Raw genomic sequence first — 15,016 nt, forward strand, 5'->3', positions numbered from 1 at the left:
GGACACACGGACCCTTTATATCTCATGTCTACTGTACAGTCCACTGGCTGTAGGAGAACATGTGAGGAATCTGCAAGTGGCTCTCTGACGTCGCTCGAGATTAATTAAAGTGCCGCACTACCTCAGTATTGTATTGGGACAAAACGACAGCAAAGTGCAATGGTTTCTTCTATGACAAAGATTATTCCAATCATTGTATTGCATGTCTGCACCCTGTGTCCGATCACCACAGGCAACTTCAGCATCATTCCTGGATAGCACAATCACAAGATCCTAATCAATCTTAGCATCTGTAGTGAAATGTACTGTTCAGAGGTCTAGCTCACCTAAGAGAAACCTTTTATTATCACAAGGTTCTTTAAAATGATGTTGAAACTCAAAGAAAACAATGAGCAGAACCAGAAACTACAAGTAGTAAAAAGTAAATGAGGTATGAATAATATAAATAAGGAGAGAAGGTCAAATTTTTGTTCTGTTTCTGTCTTATTTCTTGTATTTCTACCCAATACAGAAGGTGGCCAGTTTCTTTTAATGTTATGCACTTTTTCACAAGATGCTGAAATGCAGATATTCGTATATAAAAGGGCTGCCTCTCTTTGTGGTATTTTATAAGGATTGATTTGCAAGTACTATCCTGTAGCTCCCGGGAGTGATAGGAGCCAGTGAGTTATTGGTCTTTCAACCCAGCTAAATTGTCCAGTCACACAGCACTGGTTAATATTCCCTCTCCCCCATGTGTGACAATTTAATATATACAAGATGCAACGTACCCATCACATACATAAAGCTCATGTCCCACGCAGAGAACATCATAACTATTATTTGACATACAACCATTTAAAGAGGGATAGAAATTGCCTCCCGAGAGAGTGATGCGTTGGGTAGGAGATGGAAATGACTTTGAAAGTAAATATGTCAATGGCATTGGAATACAGTTTACACAACAGTGCATTCGTTAGGAAATTAAACATGGGAGAGATTTTAAGAATGAGGAAAACATGTGCTTTCATATGTAGTTATCAGCATATTTAAAGAGAAAGGAAGTTAAGAGTTCGGGAAATGTAAGGCACCTTCATTCTGCCAAAAATCATGATTTCTAGGGTGTGGTCTTATGACTAGAGGACTATTTTTTTAATAATACATAAAATTAACACCCCCTGAAAATATTAATTAATGACTTTGAAGAGCAGAGTGTCCATCTCAGACTATTTGCTTGTTCCCTAGTGCACAAAATTAGTGTAATTGTCTCTGCAGCTCACTGAGAGATTTAATATGACTGACTGAATTAATGTGATCCTTGAGTAATTGAAAGGAAGGTGCAGAAGGGGACTAATAACATGTATTATTCAGGCAGACTCAACAAGTGTCATCACCAATCTACGCTGGGTCACTGAGATCGTGTGGGCATCTCTTTAACTCCGATGTTTCACCCGCAGTGATCGACTGTTGCTCAACCCTGGCTCTCGTGTTTCTGCTGCTGTTATTGCTGTGGGGATGTTTCTTCCAGTGGATTGTACCTGAGGTATGTAATCATTGTGGATTGTTTCCCATGGTGGTAATAAACCCTCTCCATCACACACACTTGATGGTGGAGGATATTTGCCAGTCCGCCAAAAGGCTTGACAGTATCGATGGGAACCTCAAGCCATTCTGACTAACTTACCCTGCTGCATTCTGGGTAATGCACAATCAAACATATTACTTTATTGCTACCTGTTGTTACGGTTGTTTAAGTAAATCCTTGGCTTTTTTTTGGTTTCTTTGTTTTATATTTCATTTCCTCACCCCAGAATGCTTCTATTGCCAACATAGGAGAAAATAAAGGGTCCAATCTTCAGTAAATCCATCTAATATGGAGTACAATGTGAAAGCCACATTATTTAAGTTATATATATTGCCACTAGACATGCAGAAATCATGGGAAGCTTACATGCCTACCCAGTCTTACATCTGTTCAATCAACTAGAGAGTTGAAATCAGCCGTTTTCTCTCATCCGAGTCAGTGTTCACAAAACTCAGAACATATGTCATTGATAAATACATGCAGTTTCATGAAGAGTATGTATTAAACTCAACTACCAAATTAAGTTGTTCCAAATGAAGGTTGTGACTATCCTTGACTACAACCTTATATTATAATGCTTGGCTTGTCTGCTGTTATCCTGAAGCAAATACAGACATTGTACAACCATACAAATCAATTTCAAGGTAAAATAAACATAATCACATGAGTCATTTATCAATGTCAGCAATACAATTAAAAGGGAAATTACTATTGTTTTGTCTTGGCAAGTATTGTACATTTTGACGTAGACCGACACCAGAACAATGTCAGAAGCGACTCAAGAGCTTGGTCTGAATGTATTAAAGCTGAAATGTTTCAATAGCCTATGTTCTATGTGTTTGTATATATACATGTATTATAGTATATATATATATATATATATAGAGAGAGAGAGAGAGAGAGAGCAAGAGATAGAGAGAGAGAGAGAGAGAGAGAAAGAGATTATATTTATGTTATCTTTCAAGTTGGAAGCACTCCCCAAGGGGGAGGGGTTTCTGTGCACTTCCGTAGGAATTGGCCCCTGCGCTCGTCACTCAGAACAGGTCCCTTCCACTTCCACTTCCTGTTCTATAAAACGTGACGTCAGCGCAGGTTCGTCCTCTTTTGCCTCTTCACCTGAACCGAGAACGTGAGCTCTCTGTGCCTTGCTATTGTATATGCTGATTCTAGACAGCTCCCGGTAAGAGCGTGACTACGGTCCTCACTTGGCAGCTCAGGTGCGGCCCTACGGGGCCCTTGAGGTTACTGTCTGGAGTTGTGTTGCCAAGGCCCCTAGCGGTCACCTCCCTAATCAGCTCGCTGCCTCCTCCTTTGCGACAGATTTGTTATACAGTAACCCCTCCCCCTTGCTCAGTGCTTCTGACTTGAAAGATAACAGTAGGTTGTGAATGCAACCCCGGTTATCTGAAAAAGGAAGCACTGCCCAAGGGTTGCAAGGTTGTGCGGGAGTCCTGGCTCCCGGCAAAAGCAGTCGAACCTGTTCTGAAGTCACGTTTTATGGAACAGGATGTGGAAAGGGACCAGTTCTGTGTGACGGGCGCAGGGGCCAGTGGCAGCTTTGATAGAGTGACGTTTCGATCAGGTTCCTACGGAAGTGCGCAGAAACCCCTCCCCCTTGAGCAGGGCTTCTTTTTTCAGATAACTGTGGTTGCATTCCCAACATATCATTTTATTTTTCATAAAACTGCATATTAATATTGAACAATATTCTAATATACTTCTCAAGTTGCCATAGACAGACACAGGACAATACAATTGAGAGGCAGCCATCTTGTTCTGTTTCTAGTTTCAGACATTCCTGATTTTGTTTTAACTGCCTTAATTGAAGTTAATCTTGTCTGTAGTTTGCCTTAATTTAAGTCAATTCAGTTCAGCTGCCAAGTTGGTCAAAGTAAATAGGTTGAAGGAAAGGTGACTTAGTCTAGGACTAGCAGGATTTCAGTTCAGTAAGTTGTGCCACGTGGATCCTTAGAGACATCCCAAGAGCTAGAAATGCCCAACAGGGTCCAACTGCTGGACACCGAGTTGGACAGAGGGTGATCAGAGGGTGATGTGAGGGCAGTTGAGCACCAGAGCACCACGGTGTCCCCCCCCCCAGAACAGGGAGGTAGGTATAGTAGGAGACTCAATTCTTAGAGGTGTAGATCACACAGTGTTTTCTAGTGATAAGGAGACCCGCATGGTATCTTGCCTGCCTGGTGCTCAGGTTGCAGATCACCTAAACTAGTAGACAGGCTACTGGCCAAAACCGGGGGGAATCCACTGGTCATGGTCCACATTGGAACCAATGACATAGGAAAAGGTAGGACAGAGGTTCTGCAAGACAAATTTAAAGAATTAGGAAAGAAACTAAAGAGCAGAGCCTCCATGGTAGTTTTCTCTGAAATACTTCCGGTACCACATGCCAGGCCAGGGAGACAGGCAGAGAGAGCATATGTGCAGAGAAATTGAGAATCTTTTAAACTAGGGACCAGGGGGAGGGGTAACATTAAGAAATTACATTGAGTTAGAATAACTCAAATTAGATCCTAGTAACGAAACAGAATCTTTGTGGGTCAAACTTTTGAATAAAAGATCCGGAGGATTAGTGGTAGGAGTGTGTTACAGACCACCCAACTCAGATATTGAGAAAGATGTTGCATTGTACAGTGTAATCAGGACTGCATGTAGCAAGGATGTGGCTGTTATAATGGGGGATTTCAATTTCCCAAACATAGACTGGGAAAGTCCAGTTGGGACTACAGAAGCAGAAATAGAGATGGTTGAGATGGTAAATGACTGCTTTCTAACTCAATTTGTCAGGGAACCAACCAAGGAGAGTGCATGCATTGACTTTTCAAATGACCAAGACAGAGTCAGAGGGACACTAGTTAGAGAACCAATGGCAAACTGCGATCGCAATATGGTTAGCTTTGAGACATTCTTTCAAAAAACAAGGAGCAAGTCTAAACAATGGTCTACAGTTTTAGAAAAGCAAATCTTGAAGGTATGAGGCGGCACTTAGAAGAGTTAGACTGGAGCACATTGGATACAGATTCAGTTGAAAATGGATTTGTATATTTTAAGAATATACTACTTGAGGCTCAGGAGAAATTTGTACAAAACTTAGCAAATTGAGGACCAAAAAACACTGGCCAAAATGGTTTAATAGAAGTATGCAAAAAAATATCAAAGAGAAAGAAAATGTTGTATAGCGCATACAAAAGGGATAAAGATTAAACAAAATACATAGAATATGTTGAACTGCAAAGGGATCAAATGGGCACAAATGGAAACTGGGCTCCAAGGCATTCAAGACAGAAAACAGGAGACACTTCTTCACACAGAGAGGCGTCACAATCTGAACAAACTCCCCAGCGATTTCGGAACATTCAAAAACAGACTGGATAGGATCCTTGGATCACTTAGTTATTAATGGACACCAAACGAGCACAATGGGGCAAATGGCCTCCTCTCGATTGGACACTTTCTTATGTTCTTATGTTCTAATGCTAGTGGTTACAGTTACTGAATTATAATTTAACCTTGCCATGCAGGCACTTTTTTGATATTTGCTTCCAGAAACCATCAAACAATGGTAATGCTATGGTTCAAATATGCATTAGCTTAGAGCACAACGTATTTTTAAACATATAATTTCTATTTAATGCAACCTCAAGTTTCCGTCACATATTTGTATTGCCTTAATTTACACTGGTTCATATTACTTTAAAAATATGTATATGTAGGTCAAATACAATATATATATATATATATATATATATATATATATATATATATACACTCACCTAAAGGATTATTAGGAACACCATACTAATACTGTGTTTGACCCCCTTTCGCCTTCAGAACTGCCTTAATTCTACGTGGCATTGATTCAACAAGGTGCTGAAAGCATACTTTAGAAATGTTGGCCCATATTGATAGGATAGCATCTTGCAGTTGATGGAGATTTGTGGGATGCACATCCAGGGCACGAAGCTCCCGTTCCACCACATCCCAAAGATGCTCTATTGGGTTGAGATCTGGTGACTGTGGGGGCCAGTTTAGTACAGTGAACTCATTGTGACATGGTGCATTATCCTGCTGGAAGTAGCCATCAGAGGATGGGTACATGGTGGTCATAAAGGGATGGACATGGTCAGAAACAATGCTCAGGTAGGCCGTGGCATTTAAACGATGCCCAATTGGCACTAAGGGGCCTAAAGTGTGCCAAGAAAACATCCCCCACACCATTACACCACCACCACCAGCCTGCACAGTGGTAACAAGGCATGATGGATCCATGTTCTCATTCTGTTTACGCCAAATTCTGACTCTACCATCTGAATGTCTCAACAGAAATCGAGACTCATCAGACCAGGCAACATTTTTCCAGTCTTCAACTGTCCAATTTTGGTGAGCTTGTGCAAATCGTAGCCTCTTTTTCCTATTTGTAGTGGAGATGAGTGGTACCCGGTGGGGTCTTCTGCTGTTGTAGCCCATCCGCCTCAAGGTTGTACGTGTTGTGGCTTCACAAATGCTTTGCTGCATACCTCGGTTGTAACGAGTGGTTATTTCGGTCAAAGTTGCTCTTCTATCAGCTTGAATCAGTCGGCCCATTCTCCTCTGACCTCTAGCATCAACAAGGCATTTTCGCCCACAGGACTGCCGCAAACTGGATGTTTTTCCCTTTTCACACCATTCTTTGTAAACCCTAGAAATGGTTGTGCGTGAAAATCCCAGTAACTGAGCAGATACTCAGACCGGCCCGTCTGGCACCAACAACCATGCCACGCTCAAAATTGCTTAAATCACCTTTCTTTCCCATTCAGACATTCGGTTTGGAGTTCAGGAGATTGTCTTGACCAGGACCACACCCCTAAATGCATTGAAGCAACTGCCATGTGATTGGTTGGTTAGATAATTGCATTAATGAGAAATTGAACAGGTGTTCCTAATAATCCTTTAGGTGAGTGTATATATATATATATATATATATAAAACACAGGAAACACAGTAATTCGATTTGGAACCTCCAAGATATATCTATTCGTCATTAAGAGGTGTAGTTCGAGTATTATTTTTGATTTATTATTATTATTATTTATTTATTAGCAGATGCCCTTATCCAGGGCGACTTACAATATATAAGAGCAATACAAAGTGCAAAAATACAGTGCAATTCAAGGCATAATACATTTTACAAATTCCAATTTACACAAGTGTATACAAGACATACAGTAAACAATATATGAGGTCTTACATCCTGGATTGTAAAAGCTGATGAGTGCAGACAAGATGTTAGGTCACAGTCAAGGGCCAAGAGAAAGGGAGCATAGGGGAAATCAAAACAATACGAGAACTAGTAACGCAAGGCAAGTAGTATGATAAAACGTATAAGTGCTGTCTTAGAGGAGAGTAAATGACTAAATTACAACTACAGTCTGAAAAGTGTCTTGAGTAAGCACCAGAAGGAGGTCAAGGATTCTGCTGTTTTGACTTCAGTGGGCAGGTCGTTCCACCACTTAGGGTCCAGGGATGAGAAGGAGCGGCTCTGGAGGAAGAGGAGTGGAGAGGAGGCAGAGTTAGTCTTCTGGCGCTGGAGGAGCGCAGTGGTCTGGAGGGGATGTATGGGGAGACGAGGGTCTGAAGGTAGCTTGGTGCAATGTGGTCGAGACAGCGGTAGGTGAGGGTCAGTGTCTTGAACTGAATGCGTGCCAGTATCGGGAGCCAGTGGAGGGAGTGGAGCAGTGGAGTAGCGTGTGTGAATCGGGGGAGAGACACCAGACGAGCCGCAGAGTTCTGGATGAGCTGGAGCGGCGGGTAGTAGTTGCAGGCAGGCCGGCCAGGAGGAGTTGCAGTAGTCCAGGCGGGAGAGGACCAGTGACTGGACGAGCAGCTGAGTCGAGTAGTTGGTGAGGAAGGGACGGATTGGGCGTATGTTGCTCAGGAAGAATCTGCAGGTGCATGTCAGCATGGTGATGTGCTGGATGTAGGAGAGCGTAGGATGGATGGTGACTCCTAGATTCTTAGCGGAAGAAGAGGGAGAGAGTATGGTGGATTCCAAGGGGATTGAGATGGAGAGATCAGCAGAAGGTGAGGAGAGGGGGGAGTATTGACAATAACATGCATTAAACTGTTCAATTCATAGACTTATTAAATCAAATAATTATATGTCATTATTGTTTAGATAATATATATAAGACAAACTTACTTCTGCTGTTTATGCTGTGGGACTGTGGTGTGAACAGAGGTCCACATTTGCATGTCTCAAAGGGACATGTATGTTGTCTTCATCCCTCCTGTGCTGGGAAGATGATTGTGGCAGTTTACTAAATAAAATAACAATCGGTAATATAATCGGTTCAATATAACAAGGATAATAAAAATAAAAATAACTTGATTCAGAGGTTTATTTATTTTTAAGTTAAATGTGCATTCACAATCTTTGGAAATAAATGATCTAAACTGTTACAACATGTTTTACTTTAAATGAAATGTAGCAAAACATTTTCTTTAGGAGAATGTTGTTTTCCTACAGAAGTATGTCAGAGGATAGAAACCAAATGTTCCCTCCAGCCCTAACCTTGAAGTTTTGCCCAAATTATTCAGTTTGTTTATGTATTTTACAAATTGTATGTAGGTATGTATTAACTAACTGAATCTGTTATATACACCAAAACACTGATCATATATAGGTCATAGATTTTTCTGATTCTCTAATCAAGTACTACCAGTAAAAGCATAATTGAATTCTACTCATCCAACAGAATTATTTATCAGCTTTTCTGAATGTATGATTTTCAGGTTGGTGAACAAAAACTCTTACCCAAATATTCCCCTTCACCTTGTTTACACCCCCACAATGTCCACACTCCCTAATAATTGTATGTTTAATACTTTGACATGTATAATTTAATAGTATATGTGTCTGTATTTGAAATAATTGCATGATTTGTTATCAAATCTGGAAAGTCTATAAAATATTGATTGCACTTCACTCGGTAACTTAAATCCATAACTTTATTAGATTTATATCTATGTACAGTGGTGGGAAAAAGTATTTGATCCCCTGCTGATTTTGTATGTTTGCCCACTGACAAAGAAATGATCAGTCTATAATTTTAATGGTAGGTGTATTTTAACAGTGAGAGACAGAATAACAACAAAAAAATCCAGAAAAACGCATTTCAAAAAAGTTATAAATTGATTTGCATGTTAATGAGGGAAATAAGTATTTGATCCCCTATCAATCAGCAAGATTTCTGGCTCCCAGGTGTCTTTTATACAGGTAACAAGCTGAGATTAGGGGCACTCTCTTAAAGGGAGTGCTCCTAATCTCAGCTCGTTACCTGTATAAAAGACACCTGTCCACAGAAGCAATCAATCAATCAGATTCCAAACTCTCCACCATGGCCAAGACCAAAGAGCTGTCCAAGGATGTCAGGGACAAGATTGTAGACCTACACAAGGCTGGAATGGGCTACAAGACCATCGCCAAGCAGCTTGGTGAGAAGGTGACAACAGTTGGTGCGATTATTCGCAAATGGAAGAAACACAAAATAACTGTCAGTCTCCCTCACTCTGGGGCTCCATGCAAGATCTCACCTCGTGGAGTTTCAATGATCATGAGAACAGTGAGGAATCAGCCCAGAACTACACGGGAGGATCTTGTTAATGATCTCAAGGCAGCTGGGACCATAGTCACCAAGAAAACAATTGGTAACACACTACTCCGCGAAGGACTGAAATCCTGCAGCGCCCGCAAGGTCCCCCTGCTCAAGAAAGCACATGTACAGGCCAGTCTGAAGTTTGCCAGTGAACATCTGAATGATTCAGAGGAGAACTGGGTGAAAGTGTTGTGGTCAGATGAGACCAAAATCGAGCTCTTTGGCATCAACTCAACTCGCCGTGTTTGGAGGAGGAGGAATGACCCCAAGAACACCATCCCCACCGTCAAACATGGAGGTGGAAACATTATGCTTTTGGGGTGTTTTTCTGCTAAGGGGACAGGACAACTGCGCCGCATCAAAGGGACGATGGACGGGGCCATGTACTGTCAAATCTTGGCTGAGAACCTCCTTCCCTCAGCCAGGGCATTGAAAATGGGTCGTGGATGGGTATTCCAGCATGACAATGACCCAAAACACACAGCCAAGGCAACAAAGGAGTGGCTCAAGAAGAAGCACATTAAGGTCCTGGAGTGGCCTAGCCAGTCTCCAGACCATAATCCAATAGAAAATCTGTGGAGGGAGCTGAAGGTTTGAGTTGCCAAACGTCAGCTTCGAAACCTTAATGACTTGGAGAGGATCTGCAAAGAGGAGTGGGACAAAATCCCTCCTGAGATGTGTGCAAACCTGGTGGCCAACTACAAGAAACGTCTGACCTCTGTGATTGCCAACAAGGGTTTTGCCACCAAGTACTAAGTCGAAGGGGTCAAATACTTATTTCCCTCATTAACATGCAAATCAATTTATAACTTTTTTGAAATGCGTTTTTCTGGATTTTTTTGTTGTTATTCTGTCTCTCACTGTTAAAATACACCTACCATTAAAATGATAGACTGATCATTTCTTTGTCAGTGGGCAAACGTACAAAATCAGCAGGGGATCAAATACTTTTTCCCACCACTGTATGTGTGTGTGTTGGAGTATTTAACTTTATATTTATAAGCTTTTCAAAACTATGAGCAAATCACAAAAACTGTTGCAACATCAATGGAAATACTGTAAATAAATAAATAAATACATACATACATAAATCTGACATTCAGAGATCTGAGAAATTAAATGTAATGCTGAGCAGTGCAAATGAGTACATCTGCAATAGTGAAGTATATTTCAAATATCACTTGGGTGGTAATTAAAGAAATAACTATTAATATGATTGATCCTTATCTAGGCAATCTGGACAAGCCAAGGGTAGAGTTTCAAAATAGGGAATTGTATAAGCTGAATTACTAAAACCACCAAATTAAAAAAAGAATAAAAATGAATGACTTAAATCAAAAACATCTGACACAGAATGACTAACAACAAACCACCTGAAAGCACCTTTCTGTCATAAATAACTTTACTTACCAGACACCAACTTTCACACAACAGTCATCAGGTTTGTTGGTCTCACAATTTGGCCCATTCACAGCATTCCCTGAAACCATAAATGCCATCCAGCATAATTTCCTTTGGAGTAATGAGTAGCTACTCGACCCTTGTAATTACTCAATTGGCATTATCAACCACTTACATATTCATGAAAAGACAATGTTTGCTATTCCAGGAGGCCAATTTGTAATCTGTCTGTGGCTTCAGTATCACACGGTCCTGTTAATTATAGCAAAAAACAGTTCAGATGTCTCATTAGCTGATACAACATGTCTTATTCTTTGTCAGGGTTGTCTTTTACATAAAAAAATGTATGTATTGATCTGTTTCTTTTGGAGGAGAAGCAATTAAATTTCAGAACCTTCTTTAGAGGCAAGGTGGATTAGTACATGGATTGTTATCCACAAGGTTTACAAAATGCTACACGTATTTGTTCATTGTCCAAACGACAAAGGTAGCAGTGTCAGATTAAGGCAGAAGCTAAGTAAGTTACATCTTAGGGTTATGAAAGGCCTCTAAATATGTAAAAAGTTTTACAGAATCAGTTGAAAAATATAGGAGACAGGGAAAAAGAGTGTCTAAACTGGACATTTTCTTTCTGTTATTAATAATATATACTTATATGGCTACAGAATTTGTTACCACATTGAGTTGATACATCTGTGCAGAAATATCTCCAATTCATATAGAAATGTAAATATTTAGCACTACCATTTTGTAATTGGATACATGAAAATGAGTCATCAAAGGACTGCTTATAAATCATAAATAGAGTTTCTAATTGAGAATACTACCCAAAGGGGGACGGGAGATCGCTCATTACGCATTGGCACTGCTCTCCAGCAAAGGGAACCTACAGGAATGTTTAATTGATCCTGAAATCATGTGACTCACCCATTTAACACAGGTGGAGGCCAATTAACTTGGTGTGTGATTTTGAACGTGGTTGTTTAGCTAGCGATGTAACAAAAATATGTTTTTCCTTCCCTTTTCCTTTCCTTACGCAAATGATAAAGATGACAGTTTCCCTCTTCTTGAGCAGGGGTCCCCAAACTCTTTTACAAAAGGGCCACATATGCAAAAATGTACTCACCTCTCAGGGCCATGTGATGAACATTTACTGGAATCCTTGGTGTGATTTATGTGCTTGCTTTTCACTGACTAATTGGCTGATGATCGTCAGATGGCCTGGATAGGAATCTTGATTTGGATATCCTTAATAGGCCTCTTCAAGGCATTCAAGACAGAAAACAGGAGACACTTCTTCACACAGAGAGGCGTCACAATCTGAACAAACTCCCCAGCGATGTGGCTGAAGAGACAATTTGGGAACATTCAAAAACAGACTGGATAGGATCCTTGGATCACTTAGTTATTAATGGACACCAAACGAGCACGATGGGGCGAATGGGCTCCTCTCGTTTGTATACTTTCTTATGTTCTTATGTTCTAATACTGAAACTGTCCTATTGTAAAAATGTAAGTGCTGCCAAACAATGTAATGAATCGCCAAGGCATTTTATACAGAATTGGGAAATTGCCCATGGCAGTAAAAAATCTGTGATTCGCTATAGAAAGTAAGATTATTCTAAGGATGTATAGGTGTTCATTTGTTTCCATATAATTTTATTTATTTCTAAAACCCTGGATAACCACTGTATAAATTTCCACCTGTTTCTTGGCTGTGTTTTCATAGCCTTTTGTTAAGTATGTATTAACATGATTCCACTGCACACTTTCTCTTTCGACATTAAATGTCATTAGTACCTCAGGGAATTGCAAACCTTTCCCATTGACTTTAAACCCCTTTTATGCAGTTGAAGGGCAGGATGTAATCTTTTCTCTCTTCAGATTCAGCTTTCTATTGACAACAATCAGAGCGATGACCCAAGATCTCACTGGTGCCTGCATTTAGTTGTCTGGCAGACCTGTCACTCAGATGACTTTTTGACATTATCCGTTGGGACACTGATTGTAGCCCCTGATACCAATTCAATAGAGTGACAGCGTCTTAACCAAGACAGCTCTCCATTTCCCATAATTCCCAGTGAAAACAACAATCTTCAGGACCAAGATAGCAGAGACAACTGTGACATGCAAACTTAATAAAAAAAATACATCTAAAAAAACTTCACTATTATACATTCTGGGGAGCAAAGAATGAAAGGTTGCAAGCTGTGAATAAATGCATGTTTATTAATGGAAACTGCTGGTGCATTTCAGTTGTGTCTCAGAGGAAGAACTGTTTGATAAGAGGTAATATATATATATATATATATATATATATATATATATATATATATAGACTCACACACTTTTTTCTGGCACTATTGGAGCAATACCCATCTCACTATCTGGCATCCCCTCATGCAACTATAGTGAATACACTGAAAATGAGACTAATCATATGATTGCCTCCTCTCCAAAACTGTTTTTTAAATATAATTGGATTTTCCAATAGGCACACATCAAAATCAAGTCAAGTTTCCTCTCTGGCCTGATTGAGATCCTGATCTAAAACTCAATTCTCAACCTTTGGTGTAAGCTGAAGATTTCTGCATACAAAAAAAGGTCCTCGGACTCTGAATAACCTGGAACAGCATTGTGGTGAAGAATGGACACAGACAGCTCAAGAATCAGGCCAATAGCTCGTATACAAATATCCTTCCCATTTATTATTCCTAGAAGTACCTCAACTAGCTTTTCTTCTGTCAGGGCAACTCATGAAAATGCTTCCTGTGCTTGGGAGTCTTTCATCTGCTAGATTGAAAGAATGATTGAATCATCTGTAGCATCTGAGCGGGGCTTGGAGCCGCAGTGTGTTACCCTGATAGATTCCCAATTGGAAAACTCATTTTATGATGTTAGGATCAAAGCTTTAAACAAAAAAATAAATAAAGTGGGAGGCACCGCACCTTAAAAACAAGGCTGCTGTTATCTAAAGTGTTTCTGTGCCCTATGATATTCAAATCATGGTTCAAACAAATAATACATCCAGACTTTCATCCCTGATATGTTATTCTCTGCATCTCCCTCTACCTGTTATCTCCCTCATCACTTGCTTTGCGATGCACTTGACTTCATTTGTACATAATTTACTTAAATGGTACTTTGTCCTCCAAGCCACAGTTTAATTAATTAGTCTTTTTGTTCATTAGAAGCCACACTTTCATTAGACCTGCATGTTTTATGTTTTATTTTAATTACAGCGTTGTTTGGCAGGCGGTGGCTTTTTCAAAATGTTTTGAAGATGGCTCTTAACAAACATGCAATTAAAAGGAGAACCGTGCATTCATTTGTTAGCTGAAAGATCAAAATGCAAGCTTTCTTTGGTGTTATAGTTAAAACACAACCAGGGTAGGTTTAAAAGTGTACATATTGGTATTTAGTACATGTTACACGAACAGTACGTATAACATAAGAGTTATTCCATGTATGTGATGAGGTATGAATACATGTGAAAACAGTTTTGTTTAGATGCTTTCTACATACAGGCATGCAGCTTGTTCAGCAAATACAGAATAGTTACCTCATGAATAAATTATGTGAATTTCATACATTGATTATAGGGTATTACAAAAGTAATTAATTGGAAGTAAATGAGATGTTAAAAATTATAAACAAACTGGTAAATTATTCCCACGTTCACGTTATCACATATTTTCCATCAGAGAGGTGCCATCGTTTAGATAACACTATAGATGAATGTGTGTCATTAATACGTTATTCTTAAATAGTTTATAAAACAGTTAGGAACCATTCATAATTGCTTTTATAAATGATCACTAAGCCTTCATAAGATATTCTTCATTCTTCATTGGGAGCTGCCAAATAGTTCTGTTGACACAAAAATGGTTAAACAATAACTCATATCTTAACAAATATTTATGAATCATTAACGACACCTTAATCTAAAGTGTTACCGACAATACTATATACAGTACATATTTGAACTCTGACAACAACTAAGCTTAGTCACACTCAATAAGTGGCAGGTTAATGTGTGATTGTCTTTGCCTATGATGACCAACCATTGTGTGTTTTCTTAGACTCTCACTAATGCAAGACAAAACTGATTGTTATTTTGGTCAATGCAAAGCTCAGTGTAACACGGTGTCTTGAACAGCAAGAACAAGCAGATACAACCTGACACATAATTACTGTGTTTAAATTAGAGAGTGGGCCAGATGGCGGCACACTTTAGAAAATCCAGTAAGGTCCTGCATACCTTAGAGAGGTCATGTACCAAGAAATGGAACTGTCTAGTTCAACTTATACAATATCTCGTGTGACCATTGTGTATAAACAGAATTCCCACATGTGCAGACAGATGGTTTCTTTCCTTATTTTAATATTCTTAAATAGATGT

The sequence above is a fragment of the Amia ocellicauda genome, chromosome 6, assembly GCF_036373705.1.
Source record: "Amia ocellicauda isolate fAmiCal2 chromosome 6, fAmiCal2.hap1, whole genome shotgun sequence".
Classification (NCBI taxonomy): Eukaryota; Metazoa; Chordata; class Actinopteri; order Amiiformes; family Amiidae; genus Amia; species Amia ocellicauda.